Source organism: Varroa destructor, unplaced genomic scaffold, assembly GCF_002443255.2.
Source record: "Varroa destructor unplaced genomic scaffold, Vdes_3.0 BEIS01000007.1, whole genome shotgun sequence".
In the NCBI taxonomy this organism is placed as follows: Eukaryota; Metazoa; Arthropoda; class Arachnida; order Mesostigmata; family Varroidae; genus Varroa; species Varroa destructor.
The window spans coordinates 10,286,818-10,299,593 of record NW_019211460.1 but is presented as its reverse complement, the minus strand read 5'-3'; the positions used below and the strand labels follow the sequence as shown (position 1 = coordinate 10,299,593).

General features: G+C 35.4%; 1 long non-coding RNA gene across 1 annotated transcript; it reads left to right on the top strand.

Moving 5' to 3' along the window:
* Positions 1 to 1,744: 1,744 nt before the first annotated feature.
* Positions 1,745 to 12,194, top strand: LOC147754296 (uncharacterized). The gene is made up of 3 exons (XR_015317601.1): positions 1,745 to 1,818; positions 3,571 to 3,705; positions 12,031 to 12,194. It is a non-coding gene; the product is annotated as an uncharacterized LOC147754296 (long non-coding RNA).
* Positions 12,195 to 12,776: the final 582 nt, after the last annotated feature.

Sequence of the window (12,776 nt, the reverse complement as noted above, 5' to 3'; positions counted from 1 at the left end):
CCGGACAGGAATTTGTTGCAGCAGATGTTCCATTTATTGATAGGTAAATTGGTGTTTCATCTGAGCTAATACTGAATAGAAAATTGATTTGTCTCAGATTATGATAGGGTCATTCACAAAGAAATTGCATACTTCGCTTTGATAACAAAACGGTATTCTTTTGTATCGTTTACCTAGTTAGTATTACCTCTCTATAGAACGAACAATCTAGGGCAGTCGTAAACGTTATTTCAGCTGCTGCACTGCAATAAAGTTCATGTCAAAAAACATTCAACAAAGAAGAGCGTTCCAGTTTAAAATGGTTAGGCAGTGTAAATTTTAAACGACCGAACTCATACACGCATGTGGGAAGAGCATATCAAACGTGTAGAGATTTACTGCATTGTCTAAGAAGAGTACATACAAGGATAGGCCTAACGATAGACTGCTTACTGTGTTAAAGGCTTGCTTGTAAAGGTGAATTCCGTCCTTCTGAACATCACTGTTTATTGCTTACGGAAGGGGACTGGGTCATCATTTCCTTTCCCGTTCGAAAATCTGTAAGGATTAACAGCGAACAGTTAAGTAGGCGAACTTAAAAAAGCACCATCTTTGAATATTTTTACTTCAGTAGATAGGTATTTGGTAAAAAGAGAAAAGGTCCACAGATGAGATGAGAAACTTTGGCGCATCGACAACTGCTCAGTATTTTGTGAAAATATTAATCTTATGGTGGAGCCAAGAATCCAGGTTACTTACCCGGCAGGATTATTGTTGTAATATTCAAAACTTTTTTCGTTTCCATGATAACGAAGTGAAAACTTGTGAACAGTTCTAGAAGCGGCTTACGAAGGAAAAGTCGAAGCATAGACTAGTCACACTGACATTTTCCAAAATAAAATAATTTTAGACCTTAGAAGAAGCAAAGAAGTATTTTTATTTTCGCCCATTGCACTGTGACATCACTTATACCCTAACAATATTATAGGAAATTACATGATTTTGAAAACAGAGCCTATAATGTAGGCAGTCTACCTGATTTCGTCTTTATGATAAAGGCTAGGAACAATTAGGTCTACGACAGATCTATGATTATAACCTACTGAATCTACAAGGACGGTGATCCTAAAGCTGAGATTTTGTCTAATTCTCTAATGCTACGACGGAAAAGCTAAAACTATTCAAATTATGTGCCAAGCCGTTTTCTTCACTGTTATATTCCATGTTTCTTTTAAAGATCAAGAACTCAAAACACTAAAATATCACGAAAACATGGCCGGACTTACAGTCTCATTCAAACAGGGATTTTTAAATCTCATTTGTAAACCTGTTTAAAGGGTAAAATAATGATAAATTTGAAATACGTACTGCAGAGCTAAAATCCTGATTACTGTGCCGTAGGTAATGTGCTTTTGAAGTCGAAACTTATAAAGCGGGTATGTAGAGTAAAAATTAGAGATATTTTCTTGGAGGTAGCTTCTAAGCTTTGTTGTTTATTTACATAACTCCAAAGCAATGTTTAGTGATTTCAAAACAATTATTAAGATTAAATTTTTCGTCTAAAAATACGTAATGTCGAGTATTTTCTTTAATATTCAGGGGCTCACTTTGCAATATAACAAATGCATTTATTCAATAATTTAGATACATCCATTTACACACTTTCAAATTAATCATTATACATCTGTGAGAAGACCCACAAAATACGTTTTCTTGTCACAAAAGAATGCCCTTTAATAATATTTTCTAAATCGTCACGGTTTTCAGAAAATGCGTATGTGATAAAAGAGCAATTTAGAACGCAGTTTTTAGGCAGCTCTTCGACTGAGTCATCCTCGGGTAAGTATTAAAAAAACATTTGTTAAGGAATAATATTGAAATCGTAGACAAATAATGACATAATAAAAAATAGATAGTAATAGTAAAAATAAGCATAAGCGAGGGCAAAGTCAAGCAGATAGTTATTTTGATTGGCCTCATAGCTTATGCGAGTACCACGTATGTGTAGAACATTTGTATAAGTATAGCCCTCGTACATTATGAAACGATCTTCGCCTACTAGAAGAGAGGAACGTCTAGAATAAGGTTAAACTACTAAAATACTTTCGTCCCAGGACCAACAAACGATGCCCTTACCTACTCCACAGGCGCCACAAACGTAGTTTTAGCTCTCTGTATATGAAAAATGTATTTATTTCAGACTGTTTCCCATGTTAAATAAATTGCAAATGTTTAAATACATGTCTGTTGTTATTAAATGACGGTCGAATCATTTTAATAAAAAGGTTTAATGCTTAATCTACTTTTGTATGCTTTCGGTCAGTACGCTACCTTGTTGTTTAAAGATCCTTAGAGCTATCCTTAGAGAATGACCTACTGTGCCACGTCAACCTAGTTTATTTTGTTTATTATGCCTGAGAACATTACTGTGACCATACTCTCTGTCTGTCACATCGTCGTTGGTGATAGATATTTTCAATAATAGAAAACACTCAAACGCGATTTCGTCCACTATATCGATCTGGCGCCGATAGCTGTTTTGAATAAATACATATCATTTTTGGAGGAATAGTATCCATTGTACTGAATTTACTCGCACAAATATTTAGGATAACAAATAATTTTATATGATACTAAAAACAAATCTATTACGATGACTTATAACGCTCCCATAGGTCACGTCTATGCAAATGGATTTTTTGCAAATTTAGGCACTCCTAATAATTCCCATCAATTATTATAGGTCTCAGCCAAAAATCATTTACATACTATTCACTAGAAACAAGTTAAGCATGAAAAAACGTCTAAAAATAGAGATGTCGTTGATGAGACAGTCGAAAGTCTGCTGAACTATATCGCACGTGAAACGGAATGAAACGAATAACTTATAAGCATAATTAGTAATCCACTGCAAACATTTTTTATTTTCCAACTTTTTTTTTTACAATGGATACAATTTAAATGATGACTGTGCTTAATACAATTGAGACCAAAGAGGTGGAAACGTTGAACGTAGGATATTGAACAAATGACTCGGGTGAGTAGAGTGAGGAATTTTTACCTTTAGATTAGGGCTTATTCTCTTTTTTCTGTCATTAAGTCTTCATGATGTGGCCCAAGATATTTAGGTGGAATTATTCTTAACATTTTGGCATCTAAAATGGTTAGCAGAAACAACTGTTCATTAGAAACGTTACCTCCTGCTTGTTCCATATAAGAACAGTCTTTTATCTAAATATATGATCCCTTTGAATCTGCAAGTACGATAGAGAAAATAGGCTTTCATATTTTCTCGAATGTCGTAATGATCTAAAGCGGACAAGTATGACTTTCACAGCGGCCAGCTTGAAAATTTTCAAAAATATTAAAAAAATTTAAACGTCTTTTTACTTTTTTAAGATCACAAATTCAAATCCATAATTTCGTTTCCAATATTCTCTTAAAAAAAAAAAAAAAAAAAAAAGAACAGTTAGAAAATAATAGAGAAGTCTTAAAAAAAGAAGGATGGGAGGAGGACGAGAATTTCCTAGTGACAATCTAATCAGAAAAATCTCAGACTTGTAAAGTAATTAGCAATTTTTCGATTTTTAGCATCCCCATAGTAATCGAGCTTCTGCGCGAATTTGCAAAACAAAATAGCAACAATGGAAAAACGTGTTCCGTGTTATTTTGTCAGCGAAACATCCGGATAACCCACAAGGTAGCAACAACGTAATATTGTAGGAGGTAAGGGTCCTTGACCTTTTTTTTTCACATAAGGCATTGAAATATTTATCCTTATTTTACCTTAACCTACACCGGTACTTTGTGTTATTAGCTACAGACTGCTGAAATTCACTTTGCAATTATATACGTTTTATAGCATCACGATTTTCTAAATTTGCGTAGCTCAAATTTTTAAAAAATCATAAACGAATCTTTGACGTATTTTAATATTTGACCAGAGCGTGGGTATCTCCACTGATAAAGCAGAAATGGTAATTATATCGAAATTTGCACTAAATATCTACAAGGTCTGAATTTGTTATTTTCGACAATTTGTCTTGTTAAAATCGGTTGCTAAAAATTATCCACTAATAAGCTTTTATTGAAGTGCTTTCATCTAAATAGTCTTCACCGCATGCTATTTTTCTTCTTCGACGTTTATTCTTATTCAGCTTTATTACTATTATTATTATTATTATTTTAATATCCATGTTTAGAAATTGTCGATCCAAAACTGGTTTTTCTTGCTTCACCATATCGACCACAACTGTTTTTAGAGTGAAGCATATAGAACTTTTGTTACTGTGATTGCCTAACCCCAGTCACCAATGTGAAATTTGTTTATAATCATTTATTGTAAAATTTATTTGCATTTACGGACACTCACAAACGTACATCACGTACAGATCTATTTAACAGAGGTAATATCCTCTCCGGGTACCTCTCTGCTTCAGGCAACGTATGTCCCCTTTGGGGCCGTTCGTATATTTGCGTGTTCGATCTAAGAAACATTCATATTATAATCGTATAGATTTACTTACATTGTGTGTATTCGTTATACAATATAGCCACATATAATAATAATATTATGTATTATAAGTATCTAACATTTGTTTTGAGAAAAATCCTATCATAAAATCTATATGTCGTCTGATTATTTCAAGCGCAAACGTAACGACCACAGCAGATTGTAATGAAATTAATGAAAATATACGAAGATCTAATAGGGGTAGTCAAGGTTACTCGTTTGATAACCTATATCGCTGAAACTAATTATCGAGAAATCTATCGCCTGATATATAATATAAGCGTTGCCTATAACTGTTACCGTCAAGGCAGTGATATGAGTCTGTTTCGACTGTGTAATACGTGTTTTTGCAAATTTCGTTAACAGCATTTGCCTTGCTATATTAATACCTCACAATGTTATGACTAGAAAAAGAGAGCACTAGGCTGGATAGCACTTTGAGCCGAATTATGCTTTCAATTTCTCTGGCAAAGGATGTTCTGTGATCGAGTAGGTCCGAATACATCGTATAGCCCTAAATTCCCGTTAGTTCATGTAACTTTTAAAATGACCATTTAATATAACTAAATGTATTGAATTTAATTAAATCATTTGCTATCAACCCGTTACGCAAAATGTAAATAAGGCAAGTAAAAAAAAAAACGTGTCTTTACAATCTTCTATAAAAAAAAAGGCTAGTAATTCTGCATTTTTACGGTTTGACTAATGCTCAAGAATCAAAATAAAATTGCCTACCAGTCCCAGGCGCCTATTGAAACGCCAATTGGTAAAAGGTCCAGCAAGCCAAATATCAACTCATACCCAGCTCAGAAATAGTAAAACCTTCATAATACTCATTTACAACATCTAAACGGGCAGGTGCCAAGACTTTCGGATCAGCAATTGAACGTCACAATTTTTCTAAGCGCTGAAGCAGTTCCGGCTGTAAAGGCCGTTTCAATTTTGGTCGGTGCTGGAACAGTTCTGATTCTAGAGGTATCCTAAAAGTGCTCGGGTACTTCAGACTACAAAGGATATTATAATTTCACTCTCTTCTGGAGTAGGTGCGGCTGTAGAGGGCGTTTCAATTTTAGCTGGTGTAGAAGTAGTTCCAGCCGTAAAGGGCATTGCAATTCTGATGGATGCTGGAGTAGTTGGAATGGTAGATGACGGTATAATCTTGCTCGGTATGGGAGTTGTTCCAGCTGTAGTAGGTGCTGGAGTAATTTCGGCTCCAGAGGGCGTTACACTTCTTGGAGTAGTTCCGAGCGCGAATGGTGCAGCAATCTTGGTAGATGCTAGAGTATTTCCTTTCCTGGCGCACGTCACACTTCCGGTGGATATTGGGGCAGCTGTGTTTGTAGATGGCGCTGCTGTCTTGCCGGTTTTGGAATAATTCTATGTCTAGAAAGCGTTACGCTCCCGCTGAATACTGAAGTAGGTTGGACGTTAGAATTTTGGCTGGTACAGGAGCAGTTCCTATCGTAGAGAGTGCTACAGTTCGGAAGAAGTGCAATGAACAAGCACACACGATTGCCAATCCACAATACTAATAAGTTTAAGACAATGTTAAATTGGCCACTTTTATATAGGCCTAATAGATATTGCAATTGCATTTGAAAACATTTAGTATTTTTATTTACATACATTTAGTCTTGGTATTTTGTAGCAAAGCATATTTATTTATTGATTACTATATAGGAACTTGAAAGCAGTTTCAACGGTTCAGAAGGTTATATTTTTAGGGATTAGAGAAGAAGGCCGTCACCATATTTCTTTGTTTTTCGACTTCATCTCGCCGCATTACCCTTTTTGGAAAACTTTTTTTCTGAGTTTTCGCTATTGGTAGGTTTAAACAGGGCACGTGTACCTATTTTGATCAATACATGAAGTCTCATCTTGTAACGATTTTTTATTAGGACCAACAGAAACAAATATGGTACGAAGTTAGACCCGTCAATGGCGCATGTGTAATATTCAATGCGAGAGAAAGAAGAACCATTATATGCTCTATAATTAAACTGCTGTTGATTCTACCTAACCGTAGAAACCATATAAGAATGGGTAAAATTAAAGAACAATTGCAGGAAGTAGCTAGCTTTTACATTTTAGACGCTTCAGGACTCTGAGCTATTTGTCAATTTTCACACAATAGCCAAACGAGTCATACATACCTTTGACATTGTGGGAGATAGCAGCGTCTGAACATAGCATTTTCTAGAAAATGACGCATTGTTTTTTATGATTTTGTTCTTCTAAAAACAACTAACTTTTTTCAACTAAAACGAACAGCGGATGAAGGCATATCCATTGCGCGAAACAGACAACCAAAGCCTAACCGGATTTGAGGGAAATAGCCTTTATTGTGAGCCGGTTTTATCGAATACAAGATTTTAAAGGAGTAATACGACAGTCGAAACGGAGGAAAGTAACCCTTATTTAGTCGAGCTTTCTTTTCTTTCTCTAAGAAGAGCATTTCTCCGCGTCTGTGGAACAACAACTCGATGCATGTTATTGCTCAAACGTCGTATTTGCCAGGGCTTTTCTCTGGTTCCTTCGATTTGAACTATTCTATTCAGATGTAATGACATGAGTCAGAACAAATCATAAAACTGAAATTAGAGAAAAAGGACTACACTAGAAAGAAACTCCCATGAGACACGTTTGGAGGGCTAAACTATTACTAAACGAAGTTGTTGGTTTTGTATAAGATATTTACTGGAGGCTAAATCGACCTTTATGACATTTTTAATTGAACAATCACAAAAATTTACTTGATACTATATTTTTCCATAAACGAACGTATGTTATGTTACTCGAATTTTCGCGGCCTAATGCAAAAATCCGGTAGATGAATTGTTACCCCTTCGTCTCGATGTGGTAACGGATTGAAAGGTAGACAGACGTAGGTATCGTTTTACTAATATTTTGATATATATTAATATACCTTTAATTAATTTAAGACGCTGCTAGAACGTTTTCGATACCCAAAGTATCGCCTGCGATGCAACCTTCATAGCTAAAGATGTTTAGCTCGCATTGTTCCATCCTATTGCTTCTAAAACATTCTAAGTTTCTAACAGTATCTTTATAGAGCAACTCTTAAAAAATATCAATTCTCTAATTTATTGTCCCTGGCTGTATTTCTTCTATTCACATAGCATCGTTGTCAAAGACAGCTTCGGAAATGGCTGCCATTTTGGACATCGCCGGTTTTAGCAAGTCACATGTCCTATCTACCTTAGGAATATATCGGTCAGAGAGACCGACTAAGATGTCGGTTATGCCGGCGATAAGTTGATCTCTAGTGTATAAATTCCTACGACAGTTGGCAAGGGGGCAACCGAATCTTGGAGGCTCCGAAGCTGAATGAGAAATAAGAGGTTATTAATGTGCCATGCAAATATGCTGGGTGAAATGTTGTTGCAGATCCGCTTTTGCTATTAAAATATAACATAGTGATGTATCCTTCTGTAAAAGGTTTCGTGTGGTGGTCGCTTTACCTGCAGCCTATAAAGAGATCGATTTTGCCGGATGGGAATGCGATGTTCACGGCACTTTGTCCTTTCCGCCAGCTACCTAGTATAATTGAATATGCCTGCTGACGTTAACTTAAAGTTAACATAGGTATAAAGTTTGTCCAAAGATTTTTAATCAACTGCAACTTTTTCACATCTTTTAAGTATTTTAACGTCTTTATTTCTACGTCTTTCTTTTTATTCTTATTTATTTTTAGAGGGAACATCTGACTACAATATCCTTTCCAAACCTATTAGATATCTTTTTAATCTGTAGTTAAGCCTATGGTAGTGCAGTACGCGTACTAATCCTGTTTCTACCTTTCCTACCCTTGAGTCTTTTGGACTAGTGATCTGGAAGAGGGCTTTCGGCACGAGTTTTCAACAACTGCGTATCACAAACGGAGGATAAGTGGGGGCAATTCTTATAAGATTATACAGGGGGACGATACGACAAAAGAAGGAAGGGGTAAGCCAGAGTTTGTGCAACATGGATGAAGCCGATGTTTTAATTATGAACTGTTTTCTATTAGAAGCAGGGTCCTTTGTTTCTTCAATCACGGCGAGAGCCATCATTTCAATGACTGTGTAGGGCACTACAGTACAATATGCTAGCATTCGTCTCTTAATAGCTTAAACTTGTAGCTGAAGCTCGGACACTTAAAAGTTTGTACATTTTACAAGTTCGTTTAGCCAGAGCTTTGTGAAAATTTTCCAAAGAGTTTAGCAATCGCATTAGAAAGAGATGTCGTCAAGTGGCGTTAGAGTGAATTTTTAAGATTAGCTTAAACGTATAACCAAAACTATACTTAGAGCAAGAGACGGTAAACAACATTATATGGGCGGGTTTGGAGCGCCATTAGACGGAGTCGGCAAGTTATGATACAGAAAACAACTGTAGATTATATCAAAGATAACCTGGGTAATAATCAAAATTCTCATACGATTTACTTGTTTATAGAATCGGCAAATTTAGTTCATGTCTTAAAGACTATTTGTTTTTTTTGAAGAGGTGCTATCGAATGGGCAACTGATATTTTGACAATGGCAACTTTTTCTTTTTGCATGTTAAAGAATATATTGAGGGATTAAATGAAAACCTCATTCTGCAAACGCTGTTTTCAACATATGATACTGAAATACATGCTGCAGATAAGGAAGAAGCTATTTATTGGTGCCTGGGTGTTTTTATTTTTGAGAAGGTACTCATTGTTTTTGGGAGACCCCACTCTAAAAAGTGGTGACTAAAAATTAATATATGTGAGATACGTGGCCACAACACACCATCATGAACCGTCATTAAAAGTCATGAAATTTTTAACTGTTTTTGTTATATCAGCGTTTACCCGTCTAAAGGCAATGCTGGGATAATATCTAGGCGAACGATTAGATCTTTAAATTTAGAACTTCAGAACTGGACTCATCAATTACAGGGAATTAAAATAGGTGTTGTTGCACGTAGTGATGTCTGATACCAGTTTTCAGAAAATTTGTACGGTTTCTTTCGGACAGCAAAAAAAAAGCCAGGACCGAAAAAAGGGTTCGCGGAAGAATAGCAGATACGAAAAAAAAATGGAATACAAAAAATAAACAAGTTTAATAACTTTTGCTCTGAAACCTATTTTGTGAATGGGTAGTAGAGTAAATGCACAGCACGAGCTTAAACGAAGGTGCCTGTTTGCTAGCCACTGGAACAGGTTGTGACCTAGGTTTGAATCCGAATATAGGCGCACTTTTTACGTGCCGGGAGACAGCCATCTACCTGCTGAAATACCTAACGGCGATACCGGAATTAAGATTCGAAACGTAATGGTTGTTAGTGGACGGAGCGTATAGTAAAACGAGTGTTCTGCCTATGCGTAGTTATTGGTGGTCGAGCAAATGTTTAGATAGGGTAGCGTGAAATTACCTTATCAATACGTTCACCCCAAATACAAATAAAATAATAAGCAATTGATTGCAAAATTTGCTGGGTAACGATACACCACAGATAATAATATTTGGTTTAATCAGATGCATGAGTTCGTTCGCTTTTTGATGTCTTTGCTTTAGTAAGGGTATAACAGATAATCTGCACTGTGATACTAACAGGGTCAATTCGATTTGTAACATATAACTTACTTAACTGCCTTCGCTTTTTAGTTCGAATCAATTATTTTCTTAGTGAAACAACGGAACCGTTAGTCTTACGTAAGTTCGTCATAAGTGTATCATGTAATCTGTCACCCTGACGGGTTTTCAACGGCCGCTCTCCTTCCTCGTAAAATTATATTTTTATAGCTTGGCGGATCATTTGACGCGGTTTTTTTGAATCTGCCTGCTTGAGACGGAAGATAACGTATGACCTGTTCCAGTTCCATTCTACGTTCATGGTTAGTTAGAAACCCGTAGCAAGGCACAAGACATTTTTTCTAAAAGAAACTGCCTTGCAAACTTACCATTGACGATAGTAGCTATTTGGATGTAACAACAAATATATTAACTAATAATAATATATACATACACTAATCAATAATAAAACAAGTTAAGTGATTTTGGAATTACAAATCTCTTTCATATTTCTGAAGCAAAATAGAAAAGGTACAGTTGTTGATTAGTAGATAAAATAGATAATGACAAATCGTCATATCTCGGTTGCCATTTTTTTTACAAAAATGCTAAATAGCGGCTCCATACTAGCCAATATTGTCGGTATAACTTACGCTTAAAAATTATTTACATTTGAAAACGCTTCCGAAAATTGTATGCTTGTTATATAACGACAGATAGCTCATGGGCCCAGGCATTCCGCCCATCAGTGAGGGTCACTGTTTTGAAATTGCTGAAATGATTGGACACTGCAAAAGGTGTGCCTCGTGGTCGAATACAACTAATTGGCTTAATTCTTTAATTAACGGTGGCTCAGCGGTGGGTAATTTACTCGATTCGGGCGTTAAACCCAAGAGAAAAATTGATCTCCACTTACAAAGATTATTATCTACTTAAGGACAATCACTATTACCTTTACACGTTCAGAAAAATGAATTAAACGTCATTCTCAATACGAACTCTAATAAAATGAAAATGTTAAGACATAAGATACAGACAGACAGACAAGACATAAAAAACGCAAGAAGTAAACATCTTACGAGGTGTCCTTTATTATTTGCTTTAGTAATTAATTGTCTTTAGATTGTTACGGTAGTTGCTTTAAAATTCTATGTCAAGTTCGAAATGATGTCCTGTTTCGAAAAAGCTTATTCCAGTTTGAATAACATTAACATATTCTACAATGCACCCCTAAGTGTTTATAGACAAGAAGGTCCATCATCGCCCTACTCATTAATCGAGTTTTAGAAACCGTAACGAAACATCTAGTGAAAATTCTCTGAAACATCGAACCGTTTTGGGCCTTTTTCTTTTGATAACAAAATCTGAGTATTAGGACAGCTATTGCTAAACGACTGAAAGGCCATACATCTTGTTATGAAACGAACCCCCCGTTCTGCATATGCTATACAGTGCCTAATTGAAATTGTCAAACAAATTATTATACATCCAATTGGTAATTTTAAATCAGTGTATTATAATTTAAGGCAAATCGTCTTCTACAATTATCGAAACTAGCTCATCGCAACTATGATACAATATATCTTGAATAAATAATTTAAAAAACTAAAATTTAAAAAAAAAATAATAATAATAAAAGTATTCAACTTGCAGTATTTGTCGTGACGATAGCCAGGCCATTTTCTCAAATATCTAAATAGCTTTGAATCTTCCGGTTTTTTTTTTTAATTTTTTTCACCGGTAAGCAAAAACGGAAAAGCTACCATACTGTTTCTAGCTCGGATACATATTGTTTGTAATGTCTGTCCTACAACATTTCCATGCCGTATAGTCTTTATTAATGTATTAGTTTATTGGCTACATTCGTATGACTCAGATAAAAATGGCACGTTAGAAATAAAACATCGTAGATTTGGTAGAACGTAGAATTGTATTCATTTTCCTTTTTTCCGCTGCCGGATTAAATCAAAATACAACCTTTCGTTTTAGTAGAGTTCAACAGATCTTCCGTTTCGCCAGTATTGGAAGCGATGCAGAACTGACCGTGGACCCCTAAGTTCACAGTCGATAAACTCTGAAAAAAATCTGAAAGTGATGACACAAGACTCTGGCACCACACGTTGCAACTTACAAACTTGCCTCTAAAACAACAAACAATAAAGCAATGCGAAACAGAATATAAAAAACTTTAGACTTTTTCTTTGCGTATTTGCAGATTGGTCAAATGTATAGAAGATGATTAGAGTACATGTGAGATTTTGAGTAAAAAATATTAAAAAGAATCATAATCATAAGGTTGATACGTCGCAGTGTTACCCACGTCCTAAGTCTAGAATAATCACATAGGATTCAGCGGTTGGCAAAAACGGTAAAGGGGACAGATTTTTTGTCTAGTTTGGGTCCCCACCTTTTACGCGTCGAACTTTTTCGAATCACTTCTAAGAATGATCATTTGCTAAATGACTCGGCCCTCCGTCTAGATTCTGTTCATATGACCTGCAACACGGTAAAATGATCAAACAAAGTATTTCGTGTTTAGATGTAGACGAGTAAACTTTCTAATTCTATTAATAATACAACATTTTTATTATAGCTACTTAATAATATGGACATCTATTTGGGACTTAATTTTTTTACTGGGTCCGGATCGTTCAGGCGTGTAAGCCTATAATAGCATGTAATCGAGCGATAATAAGAACAGTACCTGATGTTTAAAGATATACTGATAATTATATTAT